This window comes from Schistocerca gregaria, chromosome 11, assembly GCF_023897955.1.
Source record: "Schistocerca gregaria isolate iqSchGreg1 chromosome 11, iqSchGreg1.2, whole genome shotgun sequence".
Taxonomy (NCBI): Eukaryota; Metazoa; Arthropoda; class Insecta; order Orthoptera; family Acrididae; genus Schistocerca; species Schistocerca gregaria.
In genome coordinates, this window is record NC_064930.1 from 139,687,175 (window position 1) to 139,700,535 (window position 13,361).

Sequence of the window (13,361 nt, forward strand, 5' to 3'; positions counted from 1 at the left end):
ATTTTTATCATTTTTTAGGGTGGACACAAAGTACCTCCCTTCCCCCCCCCCAAATGGTCATGTACATTATGCAAAATGCGTTGGCATTGGCAGGGTTTATATTCAGTATCCGTACACCCATTGCTCAAGGGAATAGGTTGACTTGATCCTCATTGGTTTGTGGTCTCTGCGATAATACTGAGAAATGCGTTGTTTCAACGTAGTGCTGCAATAGATAATTTAGGAAATAAATCATACAGAATTTAACAGAATCATTTAAAATAAAAAAGATTAACTAAAAAATCAAAACAAAACATGACACTTATGCGGGTGTTAAATACCACAAAAATCACCCATAAGCTTCGTAGCATCGGTGGTTCAGTGGTAGAATGCTCGCCTGCCACGCGGGCGGCCCGGGTTCGATTCCCGGCCGATGCATCAATTTTTTTTAATTTCCATGCTCCTTATTTGTTCATACTGAATGATACAGTTAATTTGCTCACATAACTACTTCACGAAATGGCCACAGCATGAAGGGTAATTCGGTCACCGTCGTATGTATTTCAAGATCGACAACTACCCAAAAGGGAACGTCGTGACCACAGGGCGTCAGTAACGCACGAAATGTATTGATTATAAATAGCCCACCCAAAAAACGAACGGCACGAGCCATTCGCATGTAAACCTGCACGTCTGACGACGCGACTCATTTGAATAATCACCTATTCAAGGTCTAAGAGAGAGTTGGGTAAAGCAAAGTAACGAACCGGACAAGAGGCATATTTCAATGTCGTGCCTTATTGCTGTATTTCAGTCTGGCTAAAATAATTTGGGGAGCAAAATAACTGATGATGGTCGAAGTAGAGAGGATATAATATATAGACTGGCAATGGCAAGGAAAGCGTTTCTGAAGAAAAGAAATTTGTTAACATTGAGTATTGATTTGAGTGCCAGGAAGTCGTTTCTGAAAGTATTTGTATGGAGTGTAGCCATGTATTGAAGTGAATCATGGACGATAAATAGTTTGGACAAGAGGAGAATAAAAGCTTCCGAAATGTGATGCTACAGAAGAATGCTGAAGATTAGGTGGGTAGATCACATAACTAATGAGGAGGTACTGAATAGAATTGGGGTTTGTGACACCACTTTACTAGAAGAAGGGATCGGTTGGTAGGACATATTCTGAAGCATCAAGGGATCATAAATTTAGCATTGGAGGGCAGCGTGGAGGGTAAAATGGTAGAGGGAGACCAAGAGATGAATACGCTAAGCAGATTCAGAAGGATGTAGGGTGCAGTAGGTACTGGGAGATGAAGCTTGATCAGAATAGAGTAGCATGGAGAGCTGCATCAAACCAGTCGCAGGACTGAAGACCACAACAACAAAATAATTACACTAACTTAACTACAAACTTTTTCTGCTGACCTGGTACTGATGGACAGCTATTCAGTCTTCGAAGTGCTGGTGTGGGATTTGGATGAAATGATCGAAGCAAAGTTGAACAGAAGAACAACACGCAGCCCCGAATCTACGATTTTTCCGAACCCGGGTAAAAACTTGAGATCGGCGCCCCCTCCCTATCAAGCGTTTGAGATAGGACGTCAAAAATTAAAAAAACTGATTTTTCAAAAATATAGTCATTTTGTAGCGCTTACCTGTCTGAAGAGTTTTTTATGCGAAACATACGTTTTCGAGAAAATGCAAGACATCTTGTTTGGTCTTAATTGTGCCAAAGTGCATTGCCACGCCTCTTCACACAGCGTTCTTCTAACGCACGTTACTGTGTTTCGCTCTGTGGAATGCAAACAAATAAATATGTTTTGCAATGGGAGCCATCAAACCTATAATCACGACAATTAAAATTAAAATGTCCTATGACGTCTCTCCTTCCCCCAGTCGGCCGTTTCGACATGATAACCACCGTTATTTTCTTAAAAAAGAAAGCAATTAATACTGGATCGGATTATTTGTGACTGAGAATAAAAGTTCTTCAGAAAATTTGCACACTTTATTGCCTAATAGCTAATAACTTTATCTTTTGTGAGACATCAAGACAGTACACATTTCTTCAATCCTCAAGTCCCAAAAATCTTTTCTCTCTAATCTTGCGACAGCTTTAAATGGCGTGCTTTCTTGCGAATGAATCTTTTACCTCATCAAAATTCGGTCAAACGTTTTAACGTTTTACTACATGAAAAATCAAAAGTCGTTGTCTAATACTGACAAAGTTCTTAACACGAGTAGTACCCAAGATTTGTGTGGTTTCTCGATTTGATTACGTCTATTTTGTCAGTGTCTGCTAAAGAAAACTAAATAGGCCTTTCTAATATTGCGGCAATTGTAACACACGACAAATAAGAGAGACTGTTTGGCAAGGAATGGCCATTTTTATCAATCTCATTTGCATGAATAACAACTGAATGTAATTTACGTGATGTCTCCGTTTCTTCTCCTTCTCGATTCAACAATCGATCTTGTCATCACTAATTCTGTAGCTATTGCTGTCATTGTCGAAACTTGTACTCCGGTTAACTTCACTAACCCTGCCAGAATCATCGGTGAATTATCCCGCGTTTATTCTCCGGTTACACGTTATTACGTCTTCGTACAACGCGTTTTTCGCGCTATTCCGAGAAGAGAATTAAACAGCTGCTGACTGAGGATTGTACAGCTGGCCGTTAGTAGTGTAGTTCATGTTCTTGGATACACCGAAAAGATAATATGTAATCTCTCTTACCTGTTAATCCTTTGTTCCCAGTCTGGTAGCCTGTATCTATAGACTTCGTTACTAATTAATAACAAAGCTTACCATTGGCACAACCAATCAACCACATAACCAGCATTTGGCATTCACCAGTTCGGGTTTGTTCGGCTCAGGTCGTATATCCACACACCCCCTTCGTTAGCGGGAAAATTTCTTGGCCGAGCGGTTCTAGCCGCTACAGTCTGAAACCGTGCGACCGCTACGGTCGCAGGTTCGAATCCTGCCTCGGGGATGGATGTATGTGATGTCCTTAAGTTAGTTAGTTTTAAGTAGGTCTAAGGTCTAGAGGATAGAGGACTGATGACCTCAGATGTTAAGTTCCATAGTGCGCAGAGCCATTTGAACCATTTTTTTTTTTTTCATTTTAGCCACTGACTGTAACGCGTATCTTACAGCTTCTAAGACAGTTGAAGACTTACAACGACGGTGTCATTAAAAACCTGTACGAGAGAGAGAGAGAGATAAAGTGGGGCAAGACACTGAACGATGGTATATGTCTGGGATTACACGAGAGCAATGTGTCGGTAGATGGCACTATGAGTAGTGTATTCACTGAAGAAGATAAAATGCTGACCATTTGCATACTGTAGCAATAGGAATAAAAATTATTTCAATAACAAGAGGCAACAGGAAAACTTTGTACTATTATAAATCAGTTTCATAATTACCAGACAGACGCCTATGACGTTGATACAATATTTGAAAGTACCACTAATAAGTAGCATTTATACTATCTATGATACTATAGTGACATAGAATAAATAGGCGAAAATTCAACTACAGAAAAGTACAGGATTGCATCAGCATTTTTTAGCAATAGCGTTCGGTGATTGGAAGATCACAGATTAATGGAGAGTGTGAGATAGGTCACCATCGACGTGAAGTGCTGGTGCATTAATAACCCGTGTACCCAGCGGAAAGTTGAATTGAAACATGCAAACGTGTATGCATTGTAGGTCAACGACCTCGCCGCAGTGGCTACACCGCTCCCCGTGAGATCTCCGAAGTTAAGCGCTGTCGGGCTTGGTCGGCACTTGGATGGGTGACCATCCAGGCCGCCATGCGCTGTTGCCATTTTTCGGGGTGCACTCGGTCTCGTGATGCCAATTGAGGAGCTACTCGGCAGAATAGTAGCGGCTCCGGTCAAAGAAAACCATCAAAACGAGCGAGAGATCTGTGTGCATCCACCACGGAGGAAGACACGGCGGTCGGATGGTCCCCATGGGCCACTTGTGGCCTGGAAGAGTGGTATGCACTGCGTTGTACAGGTGCCGGACGTCAGTTTGAGGGCTGGAGTTCCACGCCTGTTCCACTTGGTCGGTTAATACAGTGGTTTCGGTTACTGCAAGCCACACCACAAGTTGAGAAACGGGGCCAAATTTCTAGTACTTTACTGTCGAGTTGAGATTTTCACACACAAATGTTTTATTCGTATCTTACATAAACTAGCAGCACGGCAATAAACAGACTTTTAAACACGACGCTAACGGCAATCAAGTAATTTATAGCAATACAACAGTTTAATTATTTAAAAAAAAAAACCGTAGAGGCTAGCAGTACGATAATAAACTACGTTTTAAAACACGCAGCTAACGCCAATCAGAATAATTTATAGCAATACACCAATTTAGAAAATATTTAAGGAACATTACTAAACAGGCTACTAAAGTAAATACTTAAAGTACGGTGAGGCAGTGAAGCTTCCAACACCCCTATTGAACAAGTCTCAGCAAACACACGATTAATCGTAACAAAAAAAATTACAAACTTGGAGGAATTTAAAAAGTTTTTAAACAAAATTGTGTTCGGGTAGACATTGGAACATAGCAGATAAGGCAGCGACAAATCACGCACTCAGGGGTGCTCAGGCAGGGCATAATACTGACCAATTTAAATACGCCCGTAAACACAATCGCCACTCACAGGCTGTTCACTGCACCGGCGCTTTTAGCCAGCGAAAACTTGTTATAAGAGGGCTTAACTTGCTGACAGAATTAGAGCTAACCTCGTGCAAGGAAACATTACACCACACAGTCCTGAACGAGCGACCACACGATCGACCAACAAGGAGCATGAATTTACTCATAACCCACGACAGAAATAGCGAAACAAACTGCCAAAACTGCACCTGCCATCGGACAGTAAAGAGAGTGGGAGGAAAGACCACTGTCTTCAATTACACCGGTGCCCGGGACAGGAAAGCCGGTCGCCGGAGGCCACAAGGCAGAAGAGACGCTGGTTACACAAACTTATTACTTAATGATCAAACCTTCGACGAACTTAACTTGCAGTTATGCTCCACACATCCGACCGCTCACGCGTCGCCAGCGAACCCGACACGCCACGGTCACGCGACAACACGCTCTGTCGCCGGAGCTCACGTCTTCTCTGCAACGTTGACGGGTAGTGGCCGCTCCTTCGTGTTAGGTGTCTCCTTTTTACACTCCAGTGTCGAAACGGGAGGATTTAAAGGAGCTCGTTAACGTCCCACCGCTGCGAAACGAACTCGTGGGGGCGATTCTGTATACAACCGACCCGCTCGCTACACACAACCGACACACATCACCTGGCGACTCGGTACAACCGACGACGCCTGCTTCGCGCTGGAGAGCCACACTGCTCTACCGTGTCCACCAGACTCTCCCCGCGCGCAGCGCCCCTATTTCCGCGCCACCACAGGAGGTTACAACCGGTCAAAGATCTCACTTCCCCCACAGCTGTTTCCCGGAAGCGCAAACGCAGATATCGATAGCAGAGGGAAAAGACAACCGAGCAGCCACTTAATGACAGAGAGCATATCAAACAAACATGTCAGGGGGAAGAAAAGGAAGACCAACACAACCTAAACCCAAGGTGTAGCACGAGTCGATACACGGCTCAGGGACGGTTAATGCTGTTGGATTTGTCGTCCGATGCTGTTCCGTATGTGCTCGATTGCAAGCAGATCTGGTGATGGAATACGCCAAAGCGACATGTGGACACACTGTAGAGCGTGTGGGTTATAACAGTGGAATGTGGGCGAGCGTTACCCTGTTGGAAAACAAGCGTTATCCTGTTGGAAAACACCCTCTGGAATGCTGTTCATGAATGACAGCCCAACAGGTCGCAACACCAGACAGGCGTACAGTTTGGCAGTCAGGGTACGTGTGATAACAACGGGATTGCTCCTGCTGTCGTACGAAATCGTGTCCCACACCGTAACTGAAGATTTCTGACTCGCACACAGGTTGGTTCGAGGTCCTGAACTGGCCACCTATTAACCAACCCACAACACTGGTACCAACGCAGAGAACACAGAGAACACACCTCCACCCTGCCATTCTATGAGCCCTAGCTTGACACCACTGCAGTTGCAAATGGCGGCGGTTTGGGTTCAGTGGAATGCACGCTATAGGGCATCTCGCTCGCAGCTGTCTGTAAATTAACCGATTTGTAATAGTTCGTTGATCACAGTAGTGCCAACTGCTGCTCAGCACGGTAGCTCAGTGTGTTCGGTCTCTAATAAAAAAAACTGAGTAAACGGATGAAAAAACAACCTGAACAGGTGTCATTGAACGTCCGCCACGAACAATATACAGGGTGGTACAAAAAGATACGGCCAAACTTTCAGGAAACATTTCTGACACACAAATAAAGAAAAGATGTTATGTGGACACGTGTCCGGAAACGCTTAATTTCCATGTTAGAGCTCATTTTAGTTTCGCCAGTATGTACTGTACCTCCTCGATTCACCGCCAGTTGGCCGAATTCAAGGAAGGTAATGTTGACTTCGGTGCTTGTGTTGACATACGACTCATTGCTCTACAGTACTAGCATCAAGAACACCAGTACGTAGCATCAACAGGTTAGTGTTCATCACGAATGTGGTTTCGCAGTCATTGCAATGTTTACAAATGCGGAGTTGGCAGATGCCCATTTGATGTACGGATTAGCACGGGGCAATAGCCGTGGCGCGGTACGTTTGTATCGAGACAGATTTCCAGAACGGAGGTCTCCCGACAGGAAGACGTTCGAAGCAATTGATTGGAGTTTTAGGGAGCACGGAACATTCCAGCCTATGACTCGCGACTGGGGAAGACCTAGAACGACGAGGACACCTGCAATGGACGAGGCAATTCTTCGTGCAGTTGACGATAACCCTATTGCCAGCGTGAGAGAAGTTGCTGCTGTACAAGGTAACGTTGACCACGTCACTGTATGAGAGTGCTACGGGAGAACAAGTTGTTTCCGTACCGTGTACAGCGTGTGCAGGCACTATCAGCATCTGATTGGCCTCCACGGGTACACTTCTGCGAAAGGTTCGTCCGACAATGTGTCAATCCTCATTTCAGTCCAAATGTTCTCTTTACGGATGACGCTTCATTCCAACGTGATCAAATTGTAATTTTTCACAATCAACATATGTGGGCTGACGAGAATACGCACGCACTTGTGCAATCACGTCATCAACACAGATTTTCTGTGAACGTTTGGGCACGCATTGTTGGTGATGTCTCGATTGGGCCCCACGTTCTTCCACCTACGCTCAATGGAGCACGTTATCACGATTTCATACGGGATTCTCTACCTGTGCTGCTAGAACATGTGCCTTTACAAGTACAACACGACATGTGGTTCGTGCACGATGGAACTCCTGCACATTTCAGTCGAAGTGTTCGTACGCTTCTCAACAACAGATTCGGTGACCGATTTATTGGTAGAGGCGGACCAATTCCGTGACCTCCACGCTCTCCTGACCTCAACCCTCTCGACTTTCATTTATGGGGGCATTTGAAAGCTCTCGTCTACGCAACCCCGATACCAAATGTAGAGACTCTTCGTGCTCGTATTGTGGACGGCTGTGATACAATACGCCATTCTCCAGGGCTGCATCAGCGCATCAAGGATTCCATGCGACGGAGGGTGGATGCACGTATCCTCGCTAACGGAGGACATTTTGAACATTTCCTGTAACAAAGTGTTTGAAGTCACGCTGGTACGTTCTGTTGCTGTGTGTTTCCATTCCATGATTAATGTGATTTGAAGAGAAATAATAAAATGAGCTCTAACATGGAAAGTAAGCGTTTCCGGAAGCATGTCCACATTACATATTTCCTTTCTTTGTGTGTGAGCATTGTTCCCTGAATGTTTGGCCGTACCTTTTTGTAACACCCTGTATATATAGAACAAAAATGAGATTTTAAAAAAATAAAGTGATTCGCGTGACAGAATGTCAATCCTAAGCGCCCGGATTCGATTCCCGGCTGGGTCGGAGATTTTCTCCGGTCAGGGACTGGGTGTTGTGTTATCCTAATCACCATCATTTCATCTCCATTGACACGCAAGTCGCCGAAGTGGCGTCAAATCGAAAGACTTGCACCCGCCGAGCGGTCTACCAGACAGGGGGCCCTAGCCACACGGCATTCACATTTACATGTATGCTGCCTAAAAGCCTGCCAAGTCTTTCTGCAGTAGCGCAGAAGGAACGTTCAGCTTTCCATAGCCCTCCTACACGTTCTTATTCAAACTGAGTGAAATATCGATAATGCCGTCTGTGTCACCTTAAGGATACAGGCTACTTATAAATGGTGGAAAAATCGAAATTTTTTATTACTTTAGTAAATACTATAGTCTCGCCTGATTACATTGATTTATACATTATGGGGTTTCAAATGAAAAATGGCCTATATACACCAAATTTTAAAGTTACGGTTATGTATGCCGTCACGACCCCTTTATTTCTTTTACAGAAACCAGTATTATTTCGAAAAGAACTGTGAATTCTCTCTTTCCAGCGATTATACATTGCATATGTTGGTAACAGTGCAGGTTTCTAGTGTCTCCAATGACTATCTTTGCTAGTACTTATTTTTGTTTCGCTGTAGCAGTTTGTTCACGTGTTACTGAATGTTTGTTGCCCAAGTGCTACATCTATTTGTGGAAGTACGTATCCTTTACTTTGCAATAAATACGAACTAAGCCACGCATCAAGAAATGCAATGAAAGGAAATTCCGTGGTAACCAGTTCAGAAACAAAGCAAGCCACACTTCTGAAAGTAACCTACGTATCAGTTCTTCAGGGAAGAAAGTCCCACATGGCACGCCTCCTGGCGATTCAATTTTTTTGTCTTAACATTGGCGCTGTTTGTAGTGGATTTGTTGTTGTTGTTGGTATGGGCACCTTATCTTCTTTGATAAAGGAAGTGGCGAAATGTAAACAATGTGATGGTGTAGGCTGTCTGGAAATAACTGGACAACAACGTAGCAGGAAGGGTTTAGCGCCAAAATTAGTTGTTCTGTGTAGATCCTGATATAAATATACCTCGAAAATGATTGTGCATAATTCATACTACGTGAATTTGAAGTTAGTGTATGCAAGGCGTGCAATAGGGAGAGGAAAAAAGGCTGCTCAAACGTTTTGTGGTTTGATGGACCTCCCTCCTCCTTCCAGTAGGTTCAGCAAGTACTTAAAAATACCTTCAGGTGCCTCGACGGTTGTGCCTAAAGCATCTATGAAACGTGTAGTGGAAGAAACTGTGTATATTGGTGGAACGAGGGACGTTTCTGTTGCACATGATGGGACGTGGGAACGTCGAGGACATTGTTCCCTGATTGGTGTTGTAAGTGCTACTTCTCTGGAGAATGGAAAAGCTGTTGATTGCTCATCTAAGTACTGCCACACCTGCCGTGGTAACAATGAAGGACAAGTTGAACATCAGTGTTCCAAGAATTATGTCGGTTACAGTGGAGGAGGGATGGAGTGTGATGGAGCTCTACAAATACTTAACAGGTCGGTGCCCTTTTATAACGTTAGATATACGAAGTACCTTGTTGATGGAAACTTCAAAGCTTTCAGTGAAATAAATGAGTTTAGTGTTTGTGGTGATACGTTGGTAACAAAACTGGAGTGCTGTGGACATCTGCAAAAGAAGATGGGCGCTAGACTGAGGAAGCTACAAAGAGATATCAAAGGAAAGTTGCTATCTATGGAAAGTCTTTGTCCGGGCTAGGCAGATTGAGAGAAACTGAAATAGACGTTCTTCGGAGGTATTACGGACTCGCCATTATACTAACTGCACCTCTGAATGATGTTACAGGAATTAGGAAAGCTGTATGAATCACCAACTTTCATAAGTTGTCCACAGATGACTACCCTCTTCATGGACTTTGCCCTATAGGAGAAGATCCTTGTTGTGGTTACTAAACACCAAGAGAAAGTGGTCAAATATACCATCAGAAGAAGCATTCTCTCCCTGAGCCTGTTATGAAATAAAACCAATATTTAGGGACCTGAGTGACGCTATTATGCTTAGTAAATGTCTTCATGGGGGCAGTCAGAATACAAATGAAAGTTTCAACCATTGCATATGGATAAGATTACCCAAGAATGGTACCATCAAAGTAATCACCAGCATCGTGTATAACCCGTTGCCAGCGATCTGGAAGTCGTAGGATGCTCTTAGCGGTGGCTGTTGTGTTCGCAGTTCTAGCGGCGCGGTCTATTGCCCGACGAATTTGTGGCAGTTCTGAAGCGAGTGCCGTGAAATGTTTCCTTCAGTTCAGAAATCGAGTCGAACTCACGTGGGCTTAAGTCGGGGGAGTGCAGTAGGTGGTATAGCACTTAGCAGTCCCATCAGTCTCTATGCTGTTCATTTTTGGAACACAACCTACGACCAGCAGAGAGACAGAAGTGGTGACACTTTCTGCAGGACCTGGCCATCATTTTGCTGCACAATGCTCAAAGCACGTGCAGTGCGAGCTGTTACTGATTGACTGATGGGACTGCTGAGTGCTATACCACCTACTGCACTCCCCTGACTTAAACCCACGTGAGTTCGACTCGATTTCTAAAATCAAGGAAACAACTTCACGGCATTCGCTCCAGAACTGCTACAAATTCGCCGGCCATTGTGGCCGAGCGCTTCTACGCGCTTCAGTCTGAAACCGCGCTGCTGCTACGGGTCGCAGGTTCGAACCCTGCCTCGGGCATGGATGTCTGTGATGTCGTTAGTCAGGTTTAAGTAGTTCTACGTTCTAGGGGACTGATGACCTCAGATTGTAACTCCCATGGTGCTCAGAGCCAGTTGAACCATTTTTTTCCTCCAATTTCTTCAGGGCAATAGACCGCGCCGCTCCAAATGTCAACACAACTGGTTCGACTGCCACATCGCTGGCAACGGGTTATACACAATGCCGGTGACCACTTTGAAGTTCAGTAAAACTTTAAAACACGTATCTACACTCCTGGAAATGGAAAAAAGAACACATTGACACCGGTGTGTCAGATCCACCATACTTGCTCCGGACACTGCGAGAGGGCTGTACAAGCAATGATCACACGCACGGCACAGCGGACACACCAGGAACCGCGGTGTTGGCCGTCGAATGGCGCTAGCTGCGCAGCATTTGTGCACCGTCAGTGTCAGCCAGTTTGCCGTGGCATACGGAGCTTCATCGCAGTCTTTAACACTGGTACCGTGCCGCGACTGCGTGGACGTGAACCGTATGTGCAGTTGACGGACTTTGAGCGAGGGCGTATAGTGGGCATGCGGGAGGCCGGGTGGACGTACCGCCGAATTGCTCAACACGTGGGGCGTGAGGTCTCCACAGTACATCGATGTTGTCGCCAGTGGTCGGCGGAAGGTGCACGTGCCCGTCGACCTGGGACCGGACCGCAGCGACGCACGGATGCACGCCAAGACCGTAGGATCCTACGCAGTGCCGTAGGGGACCGCACCGCCACTTCCCAGCAAATTAGGGACACTGTTGCTCCTGGGGTATCGGCGAGGACCATTCGCAACCGTCTCCATGAAGCTGGGCTACGGTCCCGCACACCGTCAGGCTGTCTTCCGCTCACGCCCCAACATCGTGCAGCCCGCCTCCAGTGGTGTCGCGACAGGCGTGAATGGAGGGACGAATGGAGACGTGTCGTCTTCAGCGATGAGAGTCGCTTCTGCCTCGGTGCCAACGATGGTCGTATGCGTGTTTGGCGCCGTGCAGGTGAGCGCCACAATCAGGACTGCATACGACCGAGGCACACAGGGCCAACACCCGGCATCATGGTGTGGGGAGCGATCTCCTACACTGGCCGTACACCTCTGGTGATCGTCGAGGGGACACTGAATAGTGCACGCTACATCCAAACCGTCATAGAACCCATCGTTCTACCATTCCTAGACCGGCAAGGGAACTTGCTGTTCCAACAGGACAATGCACGTCCGCATGTATCCCGTGCCACCCAACGTGCTCTAGAAGGTGTAAGTCAACTACCCTGGCCAGCAAGATCTCCGGATCTGTCCCCCATTGAGCATGTTTGGGACTGGATGAAGCGTCGTCTCACGCGGTCTGCACGTCCAGCACGAACGCTGGTCCAACTGAGGCGCCAGGTGGAAATGGCATGGCAAGCCGTTCCACAGGACTACATCCAGCATCTCTACGATCGTCTCCATGGGAGAATAGCAGCCTGCATTGCTGCGAAAGGTGGATATACACTGTACTAGTGCCGACATTGTGCATGCTCTGTTGCCTGTGTCCATGTGCCTGTGGTTCTGTCAGTGTGATCATGTGATGTATCTGACCCCAGGAATGTGTCAATAAAGTTTCCCCTTCCTGGGACAATGAATTCACGGTGTTCTTATTTCAATTTCCAGGAGTGTATTTTATACGAGCTGTAAATAAATAGCTGCCACTATTACAGGTCCAACCCCCGTATTTAGAGTCGTAACTCTCCATTTTTTTTTTAAGACAGTACTCTTGTATTCCCTTAAACTCTTTTCATAGCAGTTCCTCCTGACACGTGCACCAACTGTAACTTGGCTGCCATCCTAACACCGCGACTTTGTAAGCGACTGTTGCGTGCTGTTTCAGTTGTCGCCCTTCTGCCTGCTTGGCACCCCTGCTACAAACTCAATACCAGAACGAAGCACACGCTACTTATTTACCCTCATTAAAGACTCGGAACATCAAAACCGTAGTGAATAACAGACATTACGCTACTCCCCTTCACAGGTAGAAAGCTGTCGAGTCTGAGTTGTGAAACGGTTGTCGGGGTTTTAATAGTGACAAATCACGGCGTTAGCCGCGCGAAAGCCTGGCGAGCCTTCTCCATATCGTAAAGTGCTTCTCGCAGCTGGTAGCAGAGCGGTCGATCCCACCCGTATATGGAGCGAGATAGCCCGCCGACATCGCACGTGGCATTTCCGGCTGAGCAGAAATGGTGCCTTGAACTGGCCACGCAAAGTAACACAAACGGTAAAAAAAAAAAAAGATGTTTTCCTTCCTAGGAGACCTCCCTTCTTACATGCAGGGTGGCGACTAAATAATGACCTCATTTACTTTGAAAGTTTCCTCATACGAATTTGTTGTTTTCTTTTCCTTCACAGGGAAGATAAAGAGCTACCCATCGCATAGTTAATACCAGCACCAATAGTGGACTTTCTATATTGCAGCCAATTACTCAGTTCTTGCTACTCCAATAAGGTGCAGGGCCTTCTCGGACGTCAATTCTGCGATATGCTCAATCCCATACAAGCGGCAGTGTAAGTGGTGCTACATCTACATCTAATTCTAGATCTACATCTACATCTGCATGACAAACCTGCAATTCACACTCAGGTGCTTGGCAGAGGGTTCATCGAAC

The 13,361-nt window shown here is 45.8% G+C and overlaps 1 non-coding gene across 1 annotated transcript; it reads left to right on the forward strand.

The window, feature by feature from the left end:
• Nucleotides 1–346: 346 nt before the first annotated feature.
• Trnag-gcc (transfer RNA glycine (anticodon GCC)) lies at nt 347–417 on the forward strand. Its single transcript has one exon. It is a non-coding gene; the product is annotated as a tRNA-Gly (tRNA).
• The last annotated feature ends 12,944 nt before the right edge of the window (nt 418–13,361 follow it).